We start from the raw sequence: 24,860 nt of genomic DNA, 5'->3' as shown, positions 1-24,860 counted from the left end.
AACAAAGAAGTAACTTGACAAATTTTATGTAATACTAATACAAACAACAAAAGGTTGGTTTTGTTTTTATATAACTAGATGTGCTGATTTTAAGATCTTAAAAGAAAAAAGTCAGGAAAATGCTGAAAAAGAAAGGCAATGAGAAGAGACAGTTTTTAAGAGAGCCTAAAACCTATTATAAAATCTCAATAATTAAATTGTCAAATAGATGGGAACTGAAAGCTCAAAAACTGCCAAATTTTCAGAGACACAATAAAAAGCAGTAATATATTATAAAGGTAGCCTCTTAATTCAGTGAGTGTAATAATAATAAAACTATTTAATAAATAATGTTACTATAATTGAGTAGCCATTTGGATAATAACTAAGTAAAGTCCATATCCACACCATGTGTAATGACAGCTTCTAAATGGATCATAGACTTAAATATGTAAAAGTTATCTCATTAAAGTATTGAACATTTGGGGACATTTCCTTTATAACCTTGGAGGGGTGAAGGACATTTTATTTTCAATATGGCTCAAAATTCAAGTAGATTTGAATATACAAATATGAAAACTTTGGCATAGCAAAACAAAAACACCTACACCCACTCCTTACTTACCGACACAGTTAGGTTACAAAGAGCAGGTGGTTCTCGGAAACTGGAGATACATGAGAGTCACGATGCACGCGGTACAGCAGGCCCTCCTCCCCACCTACGCCTTCCCTACCACCACCAAGCCCGCCCTGATTTTCAAGTTCATAATTAAAAAAATAAGAAAGAAAGGAGAAAAAAGTCAGGAAAACTCTGAAAAAGAAAAGGCTAGGTGTGTCCAACAGGTCATAGTTGACTGACTCCTGTTCTAATCTATTAAATCTTGTACAAATTGACTTTTTAATGAAACAATGACCTAATAGAAAAATATGCAAAGGACATGACTTTTGTGGCACCCAACCTCCAAAATGGCCCCCAAGGGTCCCCACATCTTAGTATTCACAGGCTTTTGTAGTCTTCTCCCACACTGTGCCAACTGTGAGTCTAGGTGACCAATAACATAAGGCAGAAGTGATGGTATGGCACTTTCAAGATTAGTTTAAACGAAGATATCCAAATCAGCTTCATCTTAGAACTATTTGTTTTAATTTTGTACCTTCCTCTCTTCTCACATTCTGGCCCTTGCTACAAAGTAACCATTGTCTTTTCTGAGAGAGAAAGACAGAGTGAGAGACCTCCAAGTCATTGGGATGGATTTGAGACGTGGCCCAGGAAACCGAATGGGGAGCAGACAGACATAGACATGTATATCTGTATATCCGTATGGTGTTGAGTTGCTTCCGCCTCTTGGCAACCCAGTGTATGCAGAGTAGAACTGTTCCACAGGGTTTTTAAGACTGTGATCTTTTGTAAGCAGATTGCCAGGTCTGTTTTCTGAGGTGCCTTGGGTTTGAACTGCCAACCTTTCAGCTAGTAGTCGTGCACTTAACCATCTGTGCCACCCAGGGACTCCTCTATCTGTATGGTACTGTGAATAATTCAGATAAAAAGAATGCTTGTTTTCTGAGTTCCATATCGTTGATCAAGTCCATACTGTGTGTTAGAGGACCTGAAATTTTACAATTTACAAATCTCAGGCCTCAAGTGGTGTTTCCCATTTTACAGTTTCAGCAAATCGAAATATTCAGCCCCTTCATTTGAGGATTGCCTCAAAATTACCCAGATTACTCTTTCCCCAAGATTTGTCACTCCTATTTGCAACAATGAAAGAGCCCTGGTGGTGCAATGGTTAAGCACAAGGCTACTAACCCATCAGTGATACAAACTCACCAGCCGCTCCTCAGGAGAAAGATATTTGACAGTCTGCTTCCATAAAGATTATAGCCTAGGAAGCCCTCTGGGGCAGTTCTACTCTGTTCTATGTTGTTGTTAAGTGTCCTCGAGTCACGTCTGATTCACAACCACCATTTGCACAACAGAATGAGATACTGCCCAGCCCTGCTCCATCCTTATAATCCTTGCTATGCTTGAACCCATTGTTGCAGCCAGTGTGTCAATCCATCTCATGGAGAGTCTTCTTCTCTTTCAGTGACCTCTACTTTATCAAGCATAATGTCCTTCTCCAGGGGCTGGTCCCTCCTGATAACATGTTCTATACGGTCCCATAAGTCATAATGGACGGGTTTGCTCCTATCAGCAACAATTAGTATGAGGAAGGCAACATTAAAATCCCTATGCCCTGAAAGCTTTTTACAAAACAGAGATTTTCCTAACAAACTATATAATTTGAGTCCAAAACACGCCTTTTTTTTTTTAACCTCCTCCATATTGCTTGTTTATATATTCTAATTTGTAGTAGAGAGAGGAGACATGTACCATAGTAGCATAAATGAGTTTTACCTTGAGCAAAAATCTTGTGACATAATATTTGGTGAAGAACCTTTACCTTTGCCCCTCAATTTCCTTATTTGTTAGATGTGGATAACAGTATTTTCACAGAACTGTTTTAAGATTAAATAAAATAATGCATGTAAAGTGCCTAATTCTTAGCAGGAACTCAAAAAGTATAATTATTACATAGTGACTCAAGTACAAGTGGAAAGTCATATATCAAAGGAAATGTGCAGATCAATAATAGGCCTTTCACAGATATGAGGGTTAGGAGCTTGAAAAATTACTAACATAGGAGAATTGACAGTGGAGATATTTAAGTCTAATGGAGAATATAGAGTTTGAGGATCATGATGATGAGAAAACCCATAAAAACTCTTATCACTATTTTTATACTAAAATAAAACAATAATGACAGCTTGTTAAATACAATGCTATAAATCACACTTTTATATACCCTAAGTTATTAATGGAGTTAATTCCCATTTATCATCCCTCAATTGCTAGCAACTTTTCTTAATCTTCTCTCTCTGTAATTCCAAAGAGATTATTAAACATCTATTTTCCAAAGCTGCAAAGAATGTATGTATATTGAGAGACTTTTATCCCCCTACATTGGTTCTCTATCTAAATATTCACTACGTTTCTGATTTTATGACCGAGGTTCCTTGAATCCTGTCTCCTAGGCCCTATTATAACCCAAGAAAAAATGTAATTTGGATAATTGAGATGAAATATGTATATATATAGGAATAACAATAACTTCAATGGATATTTAACTAACCTGTTTGGCATAATCAATACATTTTCCTCAAGTTTGCCATAGTACATGCCTTTGAAACCTCTTGCAATGTAACTAATTTCCCTCAACTCATAACAAAGGTGGAAATATAGTTCTAAGACTGTATATTTTTCCTCTTCTCTCTTTGTCCCTCTAAAGGTACAATACTCTTGCTCTCTGTTCTACCTTTTATATTCATAGCCACATTTGTAATCTGACCCAGTATGAGTGACCGACACGTCGTAGGAATTCTAAAATTCAAAAAATTCTCTCAAGTGTCATGAAGGACTATAGAATCAAACATATGTATATTTATGTAGTGAATATATCTATATTCTATATATAAACACATTTTGCATATACACCAAAATTCCTCCTAAGAATAATTCTCAATGTAGGAAGTACTGTTAAATTGTCAAGGTTTTTTGAAGGTTATTTCCATATATTTGCTTAATAATGCAATTAAATTCAGTTGGTAACAATTCTAAAGATGATATTTAGAATTGGAAAGAGGAAAGGAAGCTAAAGGTGATAGAAGAGGGTATAAAGCTTCTTGGAATGTAGCTAATAATGCCCATTGGGTAAAAGGGCATTTCAAAGTCTCATGTTCTTTTAGACTGAAGCTTGTGGGGATTTTGAAAGAGACCAGAATAAATATGTTAGAATGCCATTTCTCAAATATCAGGGGCCAATGCAACTCTCCTCAATGGGAAGAAAAGAAACATGTAAGTCAATTTATCCTGCAAATGTGCTGTTTTTCAAATTGCAGCGGGATCCATTAGGAATGTTTACATTGCCTGGGAGGAATGATCTTGGATTTACCAGATAACCATGTAAGATGAGGCTGTTAAGTAATTAATGTGTTAGATGAGGTTTGGCCTACCATGTCTGAAGTCGTATGTTGTCAGAAGATTCTATGCTATTACTTGATAATACTGTTTTTTCCAACACAAAGATATAACTTACCTCCCAAAATAATCTGTTTATAATTCCCGGTAGAAAATGTAACTGAGTAAAGCTATTATTTAGGTTGCTTTTTAAAGCATTAATAAGCAGCTGTTAATTAATTTCTCATCCCAGGTAATCCACGGAGTCTTCAAAATGATAACGTTATTTAATTCCACTTCACAGAGTCATGTAAGATCTTAATTTTAGCATTGCTAAAAGTGCAAAATGCTAATTGGTACCTTGAGAACCTTTGTTACTCTTCAGTTACATTAAAAAAAAAAAAAATACTAAGGCAATGTGGCAAGTGGAAAGAGTACAAGCCTGGACTTGATGTTGACTCGGTTACTTGCTAGTCATGTAACTTTGGGCAACCCGTAAGTACCCGATTGTTATACCTCGAGGAAAAGGTTGGTTGTTAGGAGGATTAAGTGGCATTACTATGTAAACTGCTAGATGTTCTTACCAGAATTTTCTGATAAACATAAAGATATACAAAAAACAATCGCATATTCAATGAATATTAGAAATAGTATATTGATCTCTCTGGGACTTAATGGCATAATATGAAAAATTTGTTATCAGAATTAAAAGTGCTAGTACCTGAGTGGCACTTAAAACAGTGAATGGAACATAGTGTACTGTGTTCCCTGTATTGATTATCGTCATCATCATCATAACCATCTATTGGGAAAATGGAACAAACTGGAAAAGAAGTACAATTAACAAGAATCTATAATCAGTGACCACAGATTAATAAGATAATTTTTTCTTTTGCAAATCTCTAGAAATAATGCAATTAGATCACTATCATTCTTAAAAGTACAGTTTACATTTTTGGAATATATTGCTCAAAATACTTTTGTAATACACAACCTGGAAAAATGCCTTCATGGTCTATGAACAAGAAAATTATTTTTATTATTTTATAATCACACCTCAGTTAAAAAAAAAATTTTTTTTTGCAATACCCATCTTTATCACCTGCTTTATTTATCAAAGTTTATTCCAGATGAGTTGTTATTGTTTTCAAAGTCAGATTCAGCAACTAAGGATACCAATTTTCTACTATATAGGGGTTTAAAGAAACCCTTTATTAAAGAAAGTGTTTTTCTGGCTTAGAGTAAGTCATTTATCTTGAAATGGATTCAAATTCTGGTTCTGCCACCCCTTAGCTTTGTACCTTAAACAAGTTACTCACACTCTAAAGTTTGATTTCTTCATCTGAAAATGGGAATAATAATAGTACAAATGCCATACAGTGAGATTAAATAAAAACCAAAAACCAAATCTGTTGCTGTCCAGTTGATTCCAACTCATAGTGACCCTAAGGACAGAGCAGAGCTGCCATATAGGGTTTCCACGGAGCGCCTGGTGGATTCGAACTGCCGGCCTTTTGGTTAGCAGTCACAGCTCTTAACCACTATGCCACCAGGGTTTCTGGAGATTAAATAAGGTAATATCAAAAACCCAAAGCCCAGTGCCGTCGAGTGGATTCTGGCTCATAGCGACCCTATAGGACAGAGTAGAAATGCCCCACAGAGTTTCCAAGGAGCACCTGGCGGATTCCGACCCTTTGGTTAGCAGCCGTAGCACTTAACCACCAGCGTTTCCAAATAAGATAATACGTAAAGAAACTACACAAGAACTTGTTCATAGTAAGCACCTGTATTTGCTATTATTATTTGTAGAAATTCTTACCACTTATGTTTTATTTTGGTTTCTTCTTGGCATCAGGCATCTTTCAAATTAAGACATGTTTAAACACATGTTTTACAAATGAGCATAGAAAAACCGTTATTTACTTATTTGTTATTTGAACCCATTTGTTGCATAAATCTTCATGAAAGAAATAATCTACAGCTAAGAATGTAATTACATTATATAATCAAAGTTGGACTTTTAATACCTAAAATAGTATTTAATATTTATATATACAAATGTTCACTAATATTGCAGCAGGCAGGTTTTATTAAAACATACATTAATTAAAAATCTTATTACTTGCTTACTGTTAAGTCTACTTATTTGTTTGCTTTTAGATGTTTGAACATTTAGTGTTCATTTATAAATGGAAAAATGTGTGAAGTTTGCAAGTAAACCTAATCAGGGCTTCTTCTATAAGATGGTTTACATCCAAATGAGGAATTAAGACATACAATAATTCTTTAAGCAAGCTTGCAAATATCCTTCATAATTAAAGAATGTACGTTACCTTAATTCATGATTTTGTTCACTGTTATTGTTGTAGAAGCTATACATCATTTAATCTCCATTAAAAAAAATACAAACCTGTTGCTCTTTACCCATGTGTATCAGAGTACAACTTTACTCCATATGGTTTTCAATGGCTGAATTTTTTGGAAAAGACCACCAGGCCTTTCTTCCGAGGTGCCCCTGAGTATCCTGATCCTCCAACCTTTCAGTCAGCAACTGAAGGTGTTAACCTTTGCATCACCCAGGAACTCCCTAATTTCCCTCTATCCACTGCTGTTGCATTAATCCTGATTCACGGTGTCCCTATGTGTTACAGAGGAGATCTGAGCTCCACAATTTCTTAGCCATAATCCTACAGAAGCAGATAGCCAGGCCTTTCTTCTGAGATGGGTTCAAGCTGACAGTCTTTCAGTTAGCAGCCAAGCACAAACCATTATCATCACCCAATGTCCATAACTACACATTTATTCTATTATACCATGATTACGTCCAAAGTATTTTTTAATCAGTCTTTGATAGAATTCATGGAAGAAGAGCCATTAAATATCTAAGAACAAAGAGACAAAATATTGTGGAGGAAAAGCCTCTAAGAACAAGGGAATACATAAATGGTGGTTAGGACAATTACCTAGTTATCTCCTTTTTAAAATGTAAACAAGCCCAAAAACTATATCTAATTTATCTTACTATCCATGGAGCCTGGCAAATAACAAACCAGGCCACAACTGGAAGCCAGAAAGTCTGACAAACATGGCTAAAATCTGTATAAATTGAGATGGGTAGAGACTGGAGGGCTGATGGGCCCCAAATGAGGGTACCTCTTATCTATTAAGATACTGATCCTTCCGAAGTAGGGGATGGGTCCGTAGAACTGACATATAATTGCTCAAGAAATGTGTCTCCTTAAATTTATATGTGAGAATGAAGGGTCATGAAATAATCACGCTAGGGGAGCTTTGCATTTAATTTCAGAAGTTGTGCAGAACTGTTCTATAAGACTTTTTTCCCAGCAAATGATCTCTGACCAACTGAATTAATTATTCCACTGTGTATTATATTCAAAATTAAATTTTAATGATAACCATTTTCAAAAATATAGTGGAGGAGGAAATGAGAAGATAAAATGTTCTCTGATGCTTTAATTAAGAAATTTTTGAGCACCAAATTTAATATTTATATTTAAACACAATTTTTATACATACTTATTTACACCATTTTTATATAGATATTTGGGATTTATAAAATAATACTATATGATGTACTTTTGGAGATTAGATTTCCTATAGTCACCATAAAAATAATGACAGAAATATGAATAGGATTATGACTATGCTTATATTGTGGAAGCTATTAACTTAAAGAAGGCTTAATTACAGGCTTTGGTGCTATCTAATGTAACTTTATAATAAAATGTCCCATTTTGACATATATATATATGTATATGTATATATATATATAGCCTTGGCTTTAAGGAAGACGGAAGCTTTGGATAGTTACTGTGCTACTGATAATTAACGAAGTAAAAGGTATAAAGCTTTATTAAATTTTGTACTATTTCTTAATCTATTTTCAGAGATTGTTTTATACACAGGAACTATTAATGCCCATTAATCAGCATGACTGAAACATATTTCAGAATTGTAACTACCTTTTAGAGTTTTTATCATATCCAAACCTTAAGAATCTGAGTAGGAATGGTTTTGACAGAGCAAGTTCTAATCTGAAAGGAGTGGGTACATGGCTGTGCCCTACATCCCATAACCTCTCCTTTAGCATCATATATGAGATAAAGAGTATCAATTTTACCAAAATCAGTGAATTTTCTGGAAAAAATACCTTTGAACAGTAGTCCAACAACAACAAAAAAGAATCCACTTAGAAATAAAAATATTTCTCTGATAAATATTCAACGTGCATTTTTGATAAATTATTGGATTATTAAGTTTGTTTTGAAAATATTTGGCTGTGTAGACATAGCCATTATTTATACATCATGCTTTCAGTTTCTCTTTTGGAGAGCTACTGACTTCTCAATTCTTTGGACTTTCTATAAGCATTTCATCAAGTGGTTCTCCAGAAAACATAAGAGCATTATGCTAGCTTGTTGGCGTCTATATTAATTTATTTTGAGATCACTTCTTTTTATTTTACTGTGTTTTCCCAAGAGTATTATATATTTATCTCATAGAGTAATCTCAGATAGACTACATAAATTATGGAATGTTTTTGTCATAAAAAAATAAGGGATACATTTTGGAATTTTAAGAATATGAGTTATGGCAAGTAAATGAAAACTATGGGAATATAAATCGATGTATTTCTAACTCCTACCAATTTTTTTTTTTTACCCATGTACTTCATAGACAGATGTAAGAATGCCTATAAAAATGAAAAAAAAATGAATAACCCAGAAATAATGAATTCTGACTTTAATAGACATCTCTTAAGTAGCTACACATTGATTTCAAAATATCACTTCTAATTTTTTTTAATTTTTTGTTATTTATTCAAAGACTGCATTTCTGCCATTGTCTCCATTCTCTTCCTCTGGAAGTTGTTTTGAGTAGATGTTAGATTTCCTCAATCTATTCTATAACCTGATGTAACTGTTCTTTGTATTTATTATCTCTTTATCTCTCAGTGCTATTTCCCAGATTAATTTCTCAGTGCTATCCTCCAATTCACTAATTCTTTCCACAACTGTCTTGTCAAGTATTTATCCATCTGTTGCATTTCTAAAATTTCAATGACTATATTTATAATCTCAACTTGTAGAAATACTTTCTTCTCCCATATCTATTTTTGATCTTTCTTAGATTTTGAATGAACATATATGTTATAAAAACCCAAAACAATTTTTTTCCTGTAGAAAACTTATAATTTGTTGTTCAGCTTTCTTGTCATTAGATTTCTCCTCAGCTGGAATTTGGGTTTATAGATTCAAGTTAATTTGAGTGGAAGTTTTTTGTTGTTGTTGTTTTTCCTCTTTCTTTGTGGTCACCACTCCCGGTCAAGTGATATTATGATTGATGCCACATAAACCCTAATCTGAAGTTATAACACCCTTATGGTACTTTTGCCCCAGGAAGTTATTGGGGAGTTCGATCTTGGAAAAATTAATGCTCCAAGCCAAAAGATAAATTCGTTCAGTAACTAAATTCGTTAGGCCTGCAGCTTATGGAAAAATATAGTTACAGGTGGAAACTGGTAAGACTTCTCTTTTTTTTCCTTTTTAAACTATTTCGACTTGTAACAGGGCTCCACATCAGTCCCTGTCTTCACATATTGAGTCAGGTTTCGCTTCCCATCTTGAAAGGCACATTTTCAGACATATCCACTGCATAGGTGATGAACTTCCAAATGCCATATTCCATTAGTATGACTTTTTCATTTTCTTTTTTTGTATTTCATTGATTGTTGCTATGTATTTAGAATAGAGAAGATTCTTCAGAGGGCCAAAACAAAACCATTTTAAACAAAAGTATCAATTATTTTTTATAACAATTGTAGAATATTCTAATAAAAAACATAATAATACATGTGTATGGCCTTAAGGCTTTATAATAAAAATTCACATAAATTTTGGAAAAGAAAACATCTTATTGTAGATCAGTTGTCAACTTATGATGGTATTAAAACTATCATGTTTAAATTCTAATATTCAGAAAGTATAATGGTTTGCATTAAACAAATTAGTTAAAATTAGAAATGCTCTGAAGAACATAATAAAGGAGATTTCTATGAGTCATAACAAATACATAATCATTCAGATTGGATGAGCTGACTTCCTGTATATATCTAACAGAGTAAATCATAGTGTACTTTATAAATATTTGGTATCTGTTTTAAAAATCTTACAAACTATTCTCAAATCTACTGTGACATAACATATTAATAGGTAAAAAGCAGAAAAGATAAATTGAGAATGAAAATAAGTTTAGATAAGGATTATAAAGGATTTTTTTTTTGAACACTGAAATTTAAGCTAGCTATTAAGCCCTTGAACTCTGGGATCCGCAGATCTGGCTATGAATTCATGCTTGGACATTCACTAGCTGTGCAACGTTGACTCACAAATGTAGCTATTTTGAACTTCAGTTTCTTTCACTGTAATATGAGTATATGGGGGAACTGGTGGTTCAGGGGTAGAATTCCTAGCCAATGCACCTTATACACAGCCACCACCCATCTGTCAGTGGAGGCTTGCACATTGCTATGATGCTGAACTGCTTTCAGTGGAGCTTCCAGACTAAGGCAGACTAGTAAGAAAAGCCTGGGGATCTACTTCCAAAAGTCTGCCAGTGAAAAACCTATGGATCACAACTGTCCAATTCACAACTGTCATGCATTGAACAGTGTCCCAAAAAATATGTGTCAACTTGGTCAGGCCATAATTCCCAGTATTGTGTGGTTGCGCTCCATTTTGTGATTTGATGTAATTTTCCTGTGTATTGTAAATCTTAATCTCTGCCTATGATTAATGAGGCAAGTATAGATTATGTTAAAGAGGATTAGGGTGGGATGTAACACCTTTACTCAGGTCACAGCCCGGTAAAGGGAGTTTCCCTGGGGTGTGGCCTATATCACCTTTTATCTTACAAGAGATAAAAGAGAAAAGCCAGCAGAGAGACAGGGGGACCTGATACCATCAAGAAAGCAGTACCAGGTTCCTGAGAGGAGAAACTCCTAGCTCAAGGGAAGATTGATGACAAAGACTTTCCTCCAGAGCCGAGAGAGAGAAAGACTTCCCCTGGAGCTGATGCCCTGAATTTGGAATTCTAGCCTACTCGACTGTGAGAGAATAAATGTCTGTTTGTTAAAGCCACTTGTGGTATTTCTTTTATAGCAGCACTATTTAACTAAGATAACAACCAGTCATGGGGATGTCACAGGGCCAGACAGCATTTCATTCTGTTGTCCATGGAATTGTCATGAGTTGGGGACACAGTCTATAGCAGCTAACAACAACAAATATGAGTATACCAGTTATATCTATCTCATAAGACTATTGTGAGGGCTAAATGGTATCAAAGGCGCTTTGGTGATGCAGTGGTTAAGCACTCTTCTGGTAATCAAAAAGTTGGCAGTTTGAATCCACTGGTTGCTCTACAGGAAAAAGATGTGGCAGTCTGCTTCTGTAAAGATTACAGCTTTGGAAACCCTGTGGAGCAGTTCTACTCTCTCCTATAGTTAGGGTTCAAAAATATCATTTTGAAAAATGGAGCAAATAGCAACACCCTTATTATGGTGTAAACTTCTATTAGCATTTATATTTCTGAATTTAATTATGTATATACACTTGTACCACTTGTGCTATAAACCATGTTTCTAAAGGACAGGACATTTTTGAATCTTCAGTGCTTAGCATAGTGTCTCGTTTAGACAAATGAATGAACTGGAAAGTACAAGCACATTCCTTAGGCAAATTCCAAATAGAAGACAATATCTATTCACTAAAATGTTATACATTTCCTGTGCAGTCAAATTAACTGCAGAGCATTTTTTAGTGTCACAATGAAAGGTATTTTGAACACATCAAACAATCAAAAGAGCAAGGCTTTCCTGAAATAGGATGTTAGGGTTAAAATACCTCTGAACTGTACAGCATCTCAAAGGAATTGAGATAAACCTCTGGGCAACTCTGAGTTATTCAAAGCTCTGAAAGATTTTGTACCAGTGATGATAATTCCACCCAAAAGGTAAGGAAAATCTTTTTCCCTCACTGTTTTCTTTTCCTTTTTCAGAAACCCACTGCTGTCGAGTCGATTTTGACTCATAGCGACCCTATAGGACAGAGTAGAACTGTCCCATAGAGTTTCCAAGGACCGCCTGGCAGATTCGAACTGCTGACCTTTTGGTTAGCACCCATAGCACTTAACCGCTACGCCACCAGGGTTTCCTCCTTTTTCCAGGCAGGTGAAAATGTGTGTGAAGTCATCCTTTCTTCTCGCCTTCTTCCTCCTTTCAACTTCGTTCTATACAGTACTCTCTTGAACTGTTCAGGCTCAAGTTCCAAATCCTATTTCTGCTTATTTGTTATACTCTTCATTGAAAAATCACAGCTCGAATTGAGCCTCTGAAAAGCATGACATAGGCAATTTTCATGGTAAGAAAATCACTAGCGAATATGGCTCCCCTCACTTCTCAAGCACAGCAGTTGTTGATGTTAATGGGGCTAGTCATTTGCTTATCATGGGTAGAATAGATTATATATTGATTGGTTTGACTCAGGACTTCGGTATTCCAATTAAGATTGCTGAAAAGAACTACATAATTAAAGCCCAAGTTCAAACAAGCAGTGATGCAGTGGCATACAGCTACCTATGCTCTGCTCCAATTCACAACCAATACTACACTATGGCTAATGTTTCAAGTGCATCCTCTATAAGGCTAGGCAGAGGAATGAAAATGAACCTTAGATTATAAAAATCATGTTTTACTACTGTAATTTTCTTTCTTTAGAATCATTCATTTATCAGCCATTACCCTATACTGCAAATCTCATTTCTATTTCTAAAAGCAACTGTATTTTATCAAGTGTATTCCTCCCAAAACAATACCTAACTGGTTGCAAACATTCAGCACAAAACTGTCTTAGACCTGAAAGTCTCCTTCTGTAGCTCCACTTGCATTTTCCACTGTTAAACAAAATCACAGGGTCATAATCTAGTCACAGATAGTCACAGATAAAGGGTGGGCAGTGAGCCATTATATTTCACTTCATTTTAATTTTCCCACATAGATCAGGTTTAAGCAGAATATGTGTTCTCTGCTAAAAAATACTTTTAAAAGTATTTTAATTCATAAAAAAAACACATTTTTAAGAGTCAAAAAATGAGCAAATAAACAAACAGAACACTTAACACATAGGTCAGAACATACACCTTAAATGAAACTATGACAATGCTGCCATTGTGTTCTTTAGCAGCCTATCTACAAAAAAAAAAAAAAAAAAAAAAGGCTCTGTCTAAACCCTTGAATCTTCCAAATCTGCCATAAAATCCTGGAGAGGCTGAGCTTTTCAGCCAAGTCTAATTTAACTATGAATATATAAAGATGGCAGAAGACCGCCTACTCAGGTAAAGTAAAGACCTGAGGCAATTGTCAGAGTAATTCAAGCAGAAAAACTTCCTACTGAGGAAGAGATAATGTTAGCTTGAACTCTTCAGACTGGCCATCTATAATAATTAAATTCATTAACTGACTCCCTCACTTCACTTTGCCTATGAAGACTGCCTTGATGCTGAGGCATCTCAAATATTTGTTTGTGAGTTTACAAAATACTCTATTGATTACTTGTAAAATAAGTTCAGGGGTTTAATGAGCCATGGTTTCCAGAGAATTAGATAAGGGAGTCCCTGGAGGCGGTAGTGAAGATGGGGCACTGAAGTACAAACTGTGCCAAAAGCTGTTTTTAACGTCTAAGCTCTATCTTCCTACCAAATGATCCTGCTGTTGGTGAAACATGTACATGCTTACAGGACACCCCTGCATACACACACACACCATTATACCATTTATCAAGCACCAGAGACCCATATTCGAAAATTTAATAATATAAATGATCACAAAAGTAACAATGTGGGAACCACATTTAAAAACTGCCAAAGGAGGTAGAAATATAAAAAAAGAAATAAACAGCACATCAGAGAATAAATGCCCAAAGAAACACAGGAAACAAAAGGAAAGAAAGTCAGATATAAATTTTAAAAATTATCCAAAAAAAGTGTATTAAAAAAAAACAAGTTATATATATATATATGTATATATATATGCCCAACCCAGTGCCGTCGATTCGATTCCAACTCATAGCGACCCTACAGGACAGAGTAGAACTGCCCCACAGAGTTTCCAAGGAGCGCCTGGCAGATTCAAACTGCCGACCCTTTGGTTAGCAGCCGTAGCACTTAACCACTATGCCACCAGGGTTTCATGTATACATATATATACACATACATATATGTACCTCAAAGAAGAAGGAAACCCTGGTGGTACAGTGGTTAAGTGATACAGCTGCTAACCAAAAGGTCAGCTGTTCAAATCCACCAGGCACTCCTTGGAAACTCTATGGGGCAGTTCTACCCTGTCTTGTAGGGTCGCTATGAGTCGGAATTGGTTCGATGGCAATGGGTTTTTTTTTTTTTTTGGTTCAAAGAAAGTGTAAAGCAACCGAAGGAGATAAAAATAATGATCTGATAGCACTCTGAAAATAAATAAAAACAAAAAGATATGTAAAGCGATGACAAGGATATAAGTCTTATATTTAAATATGTCTTTTAAATATGACTGACTTACCCATAGAGCTTTTGTGGATAGACCTGAAGGAACCAGGCAAAGTAAATGAAGTAACATAAGATAAAAACTACTATAGAGGGGGCGGAGCCAAGATGGCGGACTAGGCAGACGTTACCTCGGATCCCTCTTACAACAAAGACACGGAAAAACAACTGAATCGATCACATACATAACAATCTACGAACCCTGAACAACAAACACAGATTTAGAGACGGAGAACGAACTAATACGGGGAAGCAGCGATTGTTTCCAGAGCCTGGAGCCAGCGTACCAGTCAGGTACGGCACAAGCACAGAGACCTGCTCCACCCCCCTGAACTAACCCCGGGAGGGGGACCAGCCGGTTCCACGGGCGGCGTGGGACGCAGCCGGTAGGAGAAGTCCCCGGGAGGCAGTGACTGATCTTGGAGCAGAAAGAGCAGCATCCGAGCCGGGGAACTGTCCCGCGGGGATTTGGACTGCACGCAGGTACGCCATAAACACGGAGAGTTGCTCCACCCCCTGAACTAACCCCGGGAAGGGGACCAGCCGGGTCGCGCGGGCGGCATGGGACGCAGCCGGTAGGAGAAGTCCCCGGGAGGTAGCGACTGGTATTGGAGTGGGGAGAACAGCGTTCCAGCCAGGACACTCGGTCGCGGCACAAGCACAGGGAGCTACTCCACCCATCTGAACTAACCCCGGGAGGGGGCCCACCTAGTTCACGGGGGCGGCACGGCCACGCGGCTGGAGAGACGAGAAGTCCCCGGGAGGCAGCGACTGATTTTGGAGTTGAGAGTGCACCGTCCCAGTAGGGGAGCCTTGACGCTGGGCGTGGGGCTGGAAGCGGAGGATCTGACCGTGACTCCAGCGGGCCAGACCCCCTGGGGGCAATCTCCACACAGCCAGCACACATAGGCGACGCGCCCGCGGGAATCTCAGATATAACACTCATTCCAAGCAAGACAAGCAACTCTGGCTATATTCTGAGGTGCTACTCTCTTATCTCTCTGTTCCCTCCCCCACCCTTCCCAGGCGGCTTCATTAACATCTGAATAGCCTGAGCCAAAGGGAGAACTCTGATAGGGATCTGACTGCAGTTTTTTTTTAGCGGATTTTCTGGAAAAACTAGTTTCCCAGTGATGGCTCGGAGACAACAATCCATATCAAACCACTTAAAGAAGCAGACCGGGACAGCTTCTCCAACCCCCCAAACAAAAGAATCAAAATCTTTCCCAAATGAAGATACAATTTTGGAATTATCAGATACAGAATATAAAAAACTAATTTACAGAATGCTTAATGATATCACAAATGAAATTAGGATATCTGCAGAAAAAGCCAAGGAACACACTGATAAAACTGTTGAAGAACTCAAAAAGATTATTCAAGAACATACTGGAAAAATTAATAAGTTGCAAGAATCCATAGAGAGACAACATGTAGAAATCCAAAAGATTAACAATAAAATAACAGAATTAGACAACGTAATAGGAAGTCAGAGGAGCAGACTCGAGCAATTAGAATGCAGACTGGGACATCTGGAGGACCAGGGAATCAACACCAACATAGCTGAAAAAAAATCAGATAAAAGAATTAAAAAAAATGAAGAAACCCTAAGAATTATGTGGGACTCTATCAAGAAGGATAACCTGCGGGTGATTGGAGTCCCAGAACAGGGAGGAGGGACAGAAAACACAGAGAAAATAGTTGAAGAACTCCTGACACAAAACTTCCCTGACATCATGAAAGACGAAAGGATATCTATCCAAGATGCTCATCGAACCCCATTTAAGATTGATCCAAAAAGAAAAACACCAAGACATATTATCATCAAACTCACCAAAACCAAAGATAAACAGAAAATTTTAAAAGCAGCCAGGGAGAAAAGAAAGGTTTCCTTCAAGGGAGAATCAATAAGAATATGTTCTGACTACTCAGCAGAAACCATGCAGGCAAGAAGGGAATGGGACGACATATACAGAACACTGAAGGAGAAAAACTGCCAGCCAAGGATCATATATCCAGCAAAACTCTCTCTGAAATATGAAGGCGAAATTAAGATATTTACAGACAAACACAAGTTTAGAGAATTTGCAAAAACCAAACCAAAGCTACAAGAAATACTAAAGGATATTGTTTGGTCAGAGAACCAATAATATCAGATATCAGCACAACACAAGGTCACAAAACAGAACGTCCTGATACAAACTCAAATAGGGAAATCACAAAAACAAACAAATTAAGATTAATTAAAAAAAAAAATACACATAACAGGGAATCATGGAAGTCAATAGGTAAAAGATCACAATAATCAAAAAGAGGGACTAAATACAGGAGGCATTGAACTGCCATATGGAGAGTGATACAAGGCGATATAGAACAATACAAGTTAGGTTTTTACTTAGAAAAATAGGGGTATATAATGAAGTAACCACAAAAAGGTATAACAACTCTATAACTCAAGACAAAAACCAAGAAAAACGTAACGACTCAACTAACATAAAGTCAAACACTATGAAAATGAGGATCTCACAATTTACTAAGAAAAACGCCTCAGCACAAAAAAGTATGTGGAAAAATGAAATTGTCAACAACACACATAAAAAGGCATCAAAATGACAGCACTAAAAACTTATTTATCTATAATTACCCTGAATGTAAATGGACTAAATGCACCAATAAAGAGACAGAGAGTCACAGACTGGATAAAGAAACACGATCCATCTATATGCTGCCTACAAGAGACACACCTTAGACTTAGAGACTCAAACAAACTAAAACTCAAAGGATGGAAAAAAGTATATCAAGCAAACAATAAGCAAAAAAGAAGAGGAGTAGCAATATTAATTTCTGACAAAATAGACTTTCGACTTAAATCCACCACAAAGGATAAAGAAGGACACTATATAATGATAAAAGGGACAATTGATCAGGAAGACATAACCATATTAAATATTTACGCACCCAATGACAGGGCTGCAAGATACATAAATCAAATTTTAACAGAACTGAAAAGCGAGATAGATACCGCCACAATTATAGTAGGAGACTTCAACACACCACTTTCGGAGAAGGACAGGACATCCAGTAAGAAGCTCAACAGAGACACGGAAGATCTAATTACAACAATCAACCAACTTGACCTCATTGACTTATACAGAACTCTCCACCCAACTGCTGCAAAATATACTTTTTTTTCCAGCGCACATGGAACATTCTCTAGAATAGACCACATATTAGGTCATAAAACAAACCTTTGCAGAGTCCAAAACATCGAAATATTACAAAGCATCTTCTCAGATCACAAGGCAATAAAACTAGAGATCAATAACAGAAAAACGAGGGAAAAGAAATCAAATACTTGGAAAATGAACAATACCCTCCTGAAAAAAGACTGGGTTATAGAAGACATCAAGGAGGGAATAAGGAAATTCATAGAAAGCAACGAGAATGAAAATACTTCCTATCAAAACCTCTGGGACACAGCAAAAGCAGTGCTCAGAGGCCAATTTATATCAATAAATGCACACATACAAAAAGAAGAAAGAGCCAAAATCAGAGAACTGTCCCTACAACTTGAACAAATAGAAAGTGAGCAACAAAAGAATCCATCAGGCACCAGAAGAAAACAAATAATAAAAATTAGAGCTGAACTAAATGAATTAGAGAACAGAAAAACAATTGAAAGAATTAACAAAGCCAAAAGCTGGTTCTTTGAAAAAATTAACAAAATTGATAAACCATTGGCTAGACTGACTAAAGAAATACAGGAAAGGAAACAAATAACCCGAATAAGAAATGAGAAGGACCACATCACAACAGAACCAAATGAAATTAAAAGAATCATTTCAGATTATTATGAAAAATTGTACTCTAACAAATTTGAAAACCTAGAAGAAATGGATGAATTCCTGGAAAAACACTACCTACCTAAACTAACACATTCAGAAGTAGAACAACTAAATAGACCCATAACAAAAAAAGAGATTGAAACGGTAATCAAAAAACTCCCAACAAAAAAAAGTCCTGGCCCGGACGGCTTCACTGCAGAGTTCTACCAAATTTTCAGAGAAGAGTTAACACCACTACTACTAAAGGTATTCCAAAGCATAGAAAATGACGGAATACTACCCAACTCATTCTATGAAGCCACCATCTCCCTGATACCAAAACCAGGTAAAGACATTACAAAAAAAGAAAATTATAGACCTATATCCCTCATGAACATTGATGCAAAAATCCTCAACAAAATTCTAGCCAATAGAATCCAACAACACATCAAAAAAATAATTCACCCTGATCAAGTGGGATTTATACCAGGTATGCAAGGCTGGTTTAATATCAGAAAAACCATTAATGTAATCCATCACATAAATAAAACAAAAGACAAAAACCACATGATCTTATCAATTGATGCAGAAAAGGCATTTGACAAAGTCCAACACCCATTCATGATAAAAACTCTTACCAAAATAGGAATTGAAGGAAAATTCCTCAACATAATAAAGGGCATCTATGCAAAGCCAACAGCCAATGTCACTCTAAGTGGAGAGAACCTGAAAGCATTTCCCTTGAGAACGGGAACCAGACAAGGATGCCCTTTATCACCGCTCTTATTCAACATCGTGTTGGAAGTCTTAGCCAGGGCAATCAGGCTAGACAAAGAAATAAAAGGTATCCGGATTGGCAAGGAAGAAGTAAAGTTATCACTATTTGCAGATGACATGATTATATACACAGAAAACCCTAAGGAATCCTCCAGAAAACTACTGAAACTAATAGAAGAGTTTGGCAGAGTCTCAGGTTATAAAATAAACATACAAAAATCACTTGGATTCCTCTACATCAACAAAAAGAACACCGAAGAGGAAATAACCAAATCAATACCATTCACAATAGCCCCCAAGAAGATAAGATACTTAGGAATAAATCTTACCAAGGATGTAAAAGACCTATACAAAGAAAACTACAAAGCTCTACTACAAGAAATTCAAAAGGACATACTTAAGTGGAAAAACATACCTTGCTCATGGATAGGAAGACTTAACATAGTAAAAATGTCTATTCTACCAAAAGCCATCTATACATTTAACGCACTTCCGATCCAAATTCCAATGTCATATTTTAAGGGGATAGAGAAACAAATCACCAATTTCATATGGAACGGAAAGAAGCCCCGGATAAGCAAAGCACTACTGAAAAAGAAGAAGAAAGTGGGAGGCCTCACCCTACCTGACTTCAGAAACTATTATACAGCCACAGTAGTCAAAACAGCCTGGTATTGGTACAACAACAGGCACATAGACCAATGGAACAGAATTGAGAACCCAGACATAGATCCATCCACGTATGAGCAGCTGATATTTGACAAAGGACCAGTGTCAATTAACTGGGGAAAAGATAGCCTTTTTAACAAATGGTGCTGGCATAACTGGATATCCCTTTGCAAAAAAATGAAACAGGACCCATATCTCACACCATGCACAAAAACTAACTCCAAGTGGATCAAAGACCTAAACATAAAGACTAAAACGATAAAGATCATGGAAGAAAAAATTGGGACAACCCTAGGAGCCCTAATACAAGGTATAAACAGAATACAAAACATTACCAAAAATGATGAAGAGAAACCCGATAACTGGGAGCTCCTAAAAATCAAACACCTATGCTCATCTAAAGACTTCACCAAAAGAGTAAAAAGACCACCTACAGATTGGGAAAGAATTTTCAGCTATGACATCTCCGACCAGCGCCTGATCTCTAAAATCTACATGATTCTGTCAAAACTCAACCACAAAAAGACAAACAACCCAATCAAGAAGTGGGCAAAGGATATGAACACACATTTCTCTAAAGAAGATATTCAGGCAGCCAACAGATACATGAGAAAATGCTCTCGATCATTAGCCATTAGAGAAATGCAAATTAAAACTACGATGAGATTCCATCTCACACCAGCAAGGCTGGCATTAATCCAAAAAACACAAAATAATAAATGTTGGAGAGGCTGCGGAGAGATTGGAACTCTCATACACTGCTGGTGGGAATGTAAAATGGTACAACCGCTTTGGAAATCTATCTGGCGTTATCTTAAACAGTTAGAAATAGAACTACCATACAACCCAGAAATCCCACTCCTAGGAATATACCCTAGAGATACAAGAGCCTTCATACAAACAGATATATGCACACCCATGTTTATTGCAGCTCTGTTTACAATAGCAAAAAGTTGGAAGCAACCAAGGTGTCCATCAACGGATGAATGGGTAAATAAATTGTGGTATATTCACACAATGGAATACTACGCATCGATAAAGAACAGTGGCGAATCTCTGAAACATTTCATAACATGGAGGAACCTGGAAGGCATTATGCTGAGCGAAATTAGTCAGAGGCAAAAGGACAAATATTGTATAAGACCACTATTATAAGATCTTGATAAATAGTAAACCTGAGAAGAACACATACTTTTGTGGTTAGGAGGGGGGGAGGGAGGGAGGGTGGGAGAGGGTTTTTTTATTGATTAATCAGTAGATAAGAACTGCTTTAGGTGAAGGGAAAGACAACACTCAATACATGGAAGGTCAGCTCAACTGGACTGGACCAAAAGCAAAGAAGTTTCCGGGATAAAATGAATGCTTCAAAGGTCAGCGGAGCAAGCGCGGGGGTCTGGGGAACATGGTTTGCGGGGACTTCTAAGTCAATTGGCAAAATAATTCTATTATGAAATCATTCTGCATCCCACTTTGAAATGTGGCGTCTGGGGTCTTAAATGCTAACAAGCAGCCATCTAAGATGCAGCAATTGGTCTCAACCCACCTGGAGCAAAGGAAAATGAAGAACACCAAGCCCACATGACAACTAAGAGCCCAAGAGACAGAAAGGGCCACATGAACCAGAGACCTACATCATCCTGAGACCAGAAGAACTAGTTGGTGCCCGGCCACAATCGATGACTGCCCTGACAGGGAGCTCAGCAGAGGACCCCTGAGGGAGCAGGAGATCAGTGGGATGCAGACCCCAAATTCTCATAACAAGACCAAACTTAATGGTCTGACTGAGACTGGAGGAATCCCGGCGGCCATGCTCCCCAGACCTTCAGTTGACACAGGACAGGAACCATCCCCGAAGACAACTCATCAGAAATGAAAGGGACTGGTCAGCGGGTGGGAGAGAGATGCTGATGAAGAGTGAGCTAATTATATCAGGTGGACACTTGAGATTGTGTTGGCAACTCTTGCCTGGAGGGGGGATGGGAGGATAGAGAGAGAGGGAAGCCGGCAAAATTGTCAAGAAAGGAGAGACTGAAAGGGCTGACTCAAGACGGGGAGAGTAAGTGGGAGTAGGGAGTGAGGTGTATGTAAACTTATATGTGACAGACTGATTGGATTTGTAAACGTTCACTTGAAGCTTAATAAAAGTTATTAAAAAAAAAAAAAGAATAATCAGTGAATCAACCATTAAAAAAAAAAAAAACTACTATAGAGAAGTTGAATGATATAGAAGGCAAAGGAGATCCAATGTACAAAACTGATGTTGCTTAAAAAAAAACAGAATAAAACATTGTTTTTTTCTTTTTTAATCTAGAACATGGAAAAGAACAATAACACAATGATTTGAATCTGCAAATCCTCAAGAAGGTACTGAGCTTTAAGGTTAACGAAAAATACCTAGGGTATGAGAGCAGAAATATCAAGTCATGTATAAAGGAAAATAAGATCGCTGAAATGGGAAATACTAGAAGACATTAGAAAAACATCTACTTAGCTCTAAGGAAATGAAGTCTGCTCTAAATTTCCATGAAGTATGTGATTTCCATAAAACAAACTACCCTGGAAATGTCATGGCCATAACTGCAGCATAGAACTTTACTAAACCCACTTTCATTGCTCTAAATGGATTGGCTATCATTGTTGTAGCTCAGACTGGCTTCAGAAAAACCTCTTATTACTGCCTGCCATTGTGGCGCACTGATTAAGAGCTGAGGCTGCTAACCAAAAGGTTCGCAGTTCGAATTCGCCAGCTGCTCCTTGGAAACACTGTAGGGCACTTCTATTCTGTCCTATAGGATCCCTATGAGTCAGAACTGACTCGAAAGGAATTTTTTTTTTTTTTTTACTGTCTGCATTAATCATCAACCACATCTAGAGAGAGATGATGGGTCTATTTGCTTGAGGCTGGCGCCAACTCAGAAGCTGGCCAACAGGTACAACAAGTAGCCACTGAATACTGTAAAATCTATCCTTTGAAGTCGACTTTCATCTATGATGGTGATCCCAAGGGATCACAAGTACGTGATTTGGGGATAGGAGTGGAACTCTGTATTGCCACATCTAGAAAACTGATTCATTCTTAGTGTGTAAGAAAATTAATCTGAGAAGAACATATAGAATGCTGGATGCGCTCTGAACCCATACAAGATCATGTATTAGATAAGACCTGATAGGAAATTCTAATAGGAGTATAACTTAGACAAAAGAAATAAGAAAGCTTGCTGAAGACTTTTTGAAAGATTATATATAAACAGCAGTAGAATAGAATTGAGTACAAACCACACCGTTTTTTCAGTTTGTGGATGTATATCATAACCTAGAAAAGGGTGTCAAACTTACTTATTTAATAGAAGAGATCTTGAATGAGGAGAATGAAACCACTGTTTTCCTTGAAATCAAAAGATGAGACGTGCTTACTAGAAAAAATGAGGAGGGATGGTGGACTGCTATGGGTCTGACATGAGTGACAAGGGTCAACAGGAACATGATTGGATTTGAAATTGGTTCAAACATGGAAACACTTCTATTCTGATTGCTACCTATGTGGCCTCAGAAGGTTAGATGTGGAAGATGTAAAATTTGTCAACAATTATACTTCTTAACTTCTACAGGATTATTATATTTATCAAGTTGAAAGAACTGCTCACAGTACAAGCACAGGCACAGCTAATTACGTAAAGCAAGTGAGTGACCTTATTTCATGAAGCCAATCAAGTTTTTAATCCTGAGTTGTTTCATTTGGCCAAAGACACAAGTTCAGGTTATTCCAAGAAAAGAGAGGATGACTGTAATGACAGATATTGCATATCCCTTTAAAGACAGAGAAAATTATGTAAGAGGTTGGTTACTCTAATCTGTTTAAGAGAGATTTTGGGATGAAAAACTCAGAACAATGTCTACAGTGTTGCAAATTATATAAATGGGTGCTTTGGAAGTCATTTTGTGTCTGTTGGTATAAAGACCAGTTTTTAATTCAACAGAGGTTGCCAGAATGGTTATGGTGTCACTCAACAATATGGCAGTAATGTTCCAACCATGTACATGGCATGAACCAATAACCATATGTATATCCTGGCATTGGATACCAATTATAGGTGCATATATTCTTAATGAGACTTTAGAACTACATGTGCATGTCTGTTTTTCATAATTGCTCTTTATACTTTGCATTGTCACTCAAAATCGCTATTTAAGAAACATGGAGAATGCAAAACTGACTGCAGGGCTGCAGGATTATAGTTCACTTTTTTTGCTATTTAAAGTGGCTATTCTCTATATTCCTGAAACATTTCTCAGGATTTGTTTTGTTATTGTACTAGAAAATACAGGTAGTCTTTTGATAACAGTAAAAGTATGATGTTTTGAAATATAACTCAAGGCAGTGCCTGGTATTTCAATTAAAAAAAATTCTACATGACTAACATGCACCTTCTACATTTGTTTGCCAACCGACACCTCCCCTGTAAGGTACTTTCATAAGCATGCTACACTCATTTTTTTGAAGTAACATGAAAAAAAAAAATTGGCATAGCGGCGCTTACAAAAATACCTCATGAAGGAGGGGCCTGGTTGGCAAACAGGCATAGAAGGTGTGCATTATTTGTGTAAAGATACAGTAAATTAAATAAATATTGTACTTTATTTTATATACATAATGTCATTAATACTTTGCTTACATCTGCTTTCTAAATATAAATATAAAAATGAAGTTAACTGTTTAAAATAAAATAAAAATCTAGCCAAAGAAGAGATTACTCAAAATGAAACACTCAGATTTAAATAAAACTGGTGGTAAGCAGCTGATCCATTTCAATTAAAAAAAAATAAACAGTTGGAAATAACTGTTACAGAAAAAGAAAGTAATAATTTCAATCCCTGTTAATACAAATAACAATACAAACATTAACAATCAGGGTTTGAGGTCAGAGGAGGATATAATAAGCATCCTATTTTAAACACTTTACAAAGCAGGGATTTAAAATACCTCATCTTAAATTGAAACA

At 36.6% G+C, this 24,860-nt stretch overlaps 1 pseudogene; it reads left to right on the top strand.

Moving 5' to 3' along the window:
- The first annotated feature begins 666 nt into the window (after positions 1–666).
- On the top strand, positions 667–23,972 carry LOC111752319 (probable ATP-dependent RNA helicase DDX5; annotated as a pseudogene).
- The last annotated feature ends 888 nt before the right edge of the window (positions 23,973–24,860 follow it).

The sequence above is a fragment of the Loxodonta africana genome, chromosome 23, assembly GCF_030014295.1.
Source record: "Loxodonta africana isolate mLoxAfr1 chromosome 23, mLoxAfr1.hap2, whole genome shotgun sequence".
Classification (NCBI taxonomy): Eukaryota; Metazoa; Chordata; class Mammalia; order Proboscidea; family Elephantidae; genus Loxodonta; species Loxodonta africana.
This window is presented reverse-complemented; position numbering and strand designations above follow the sequence as displayed.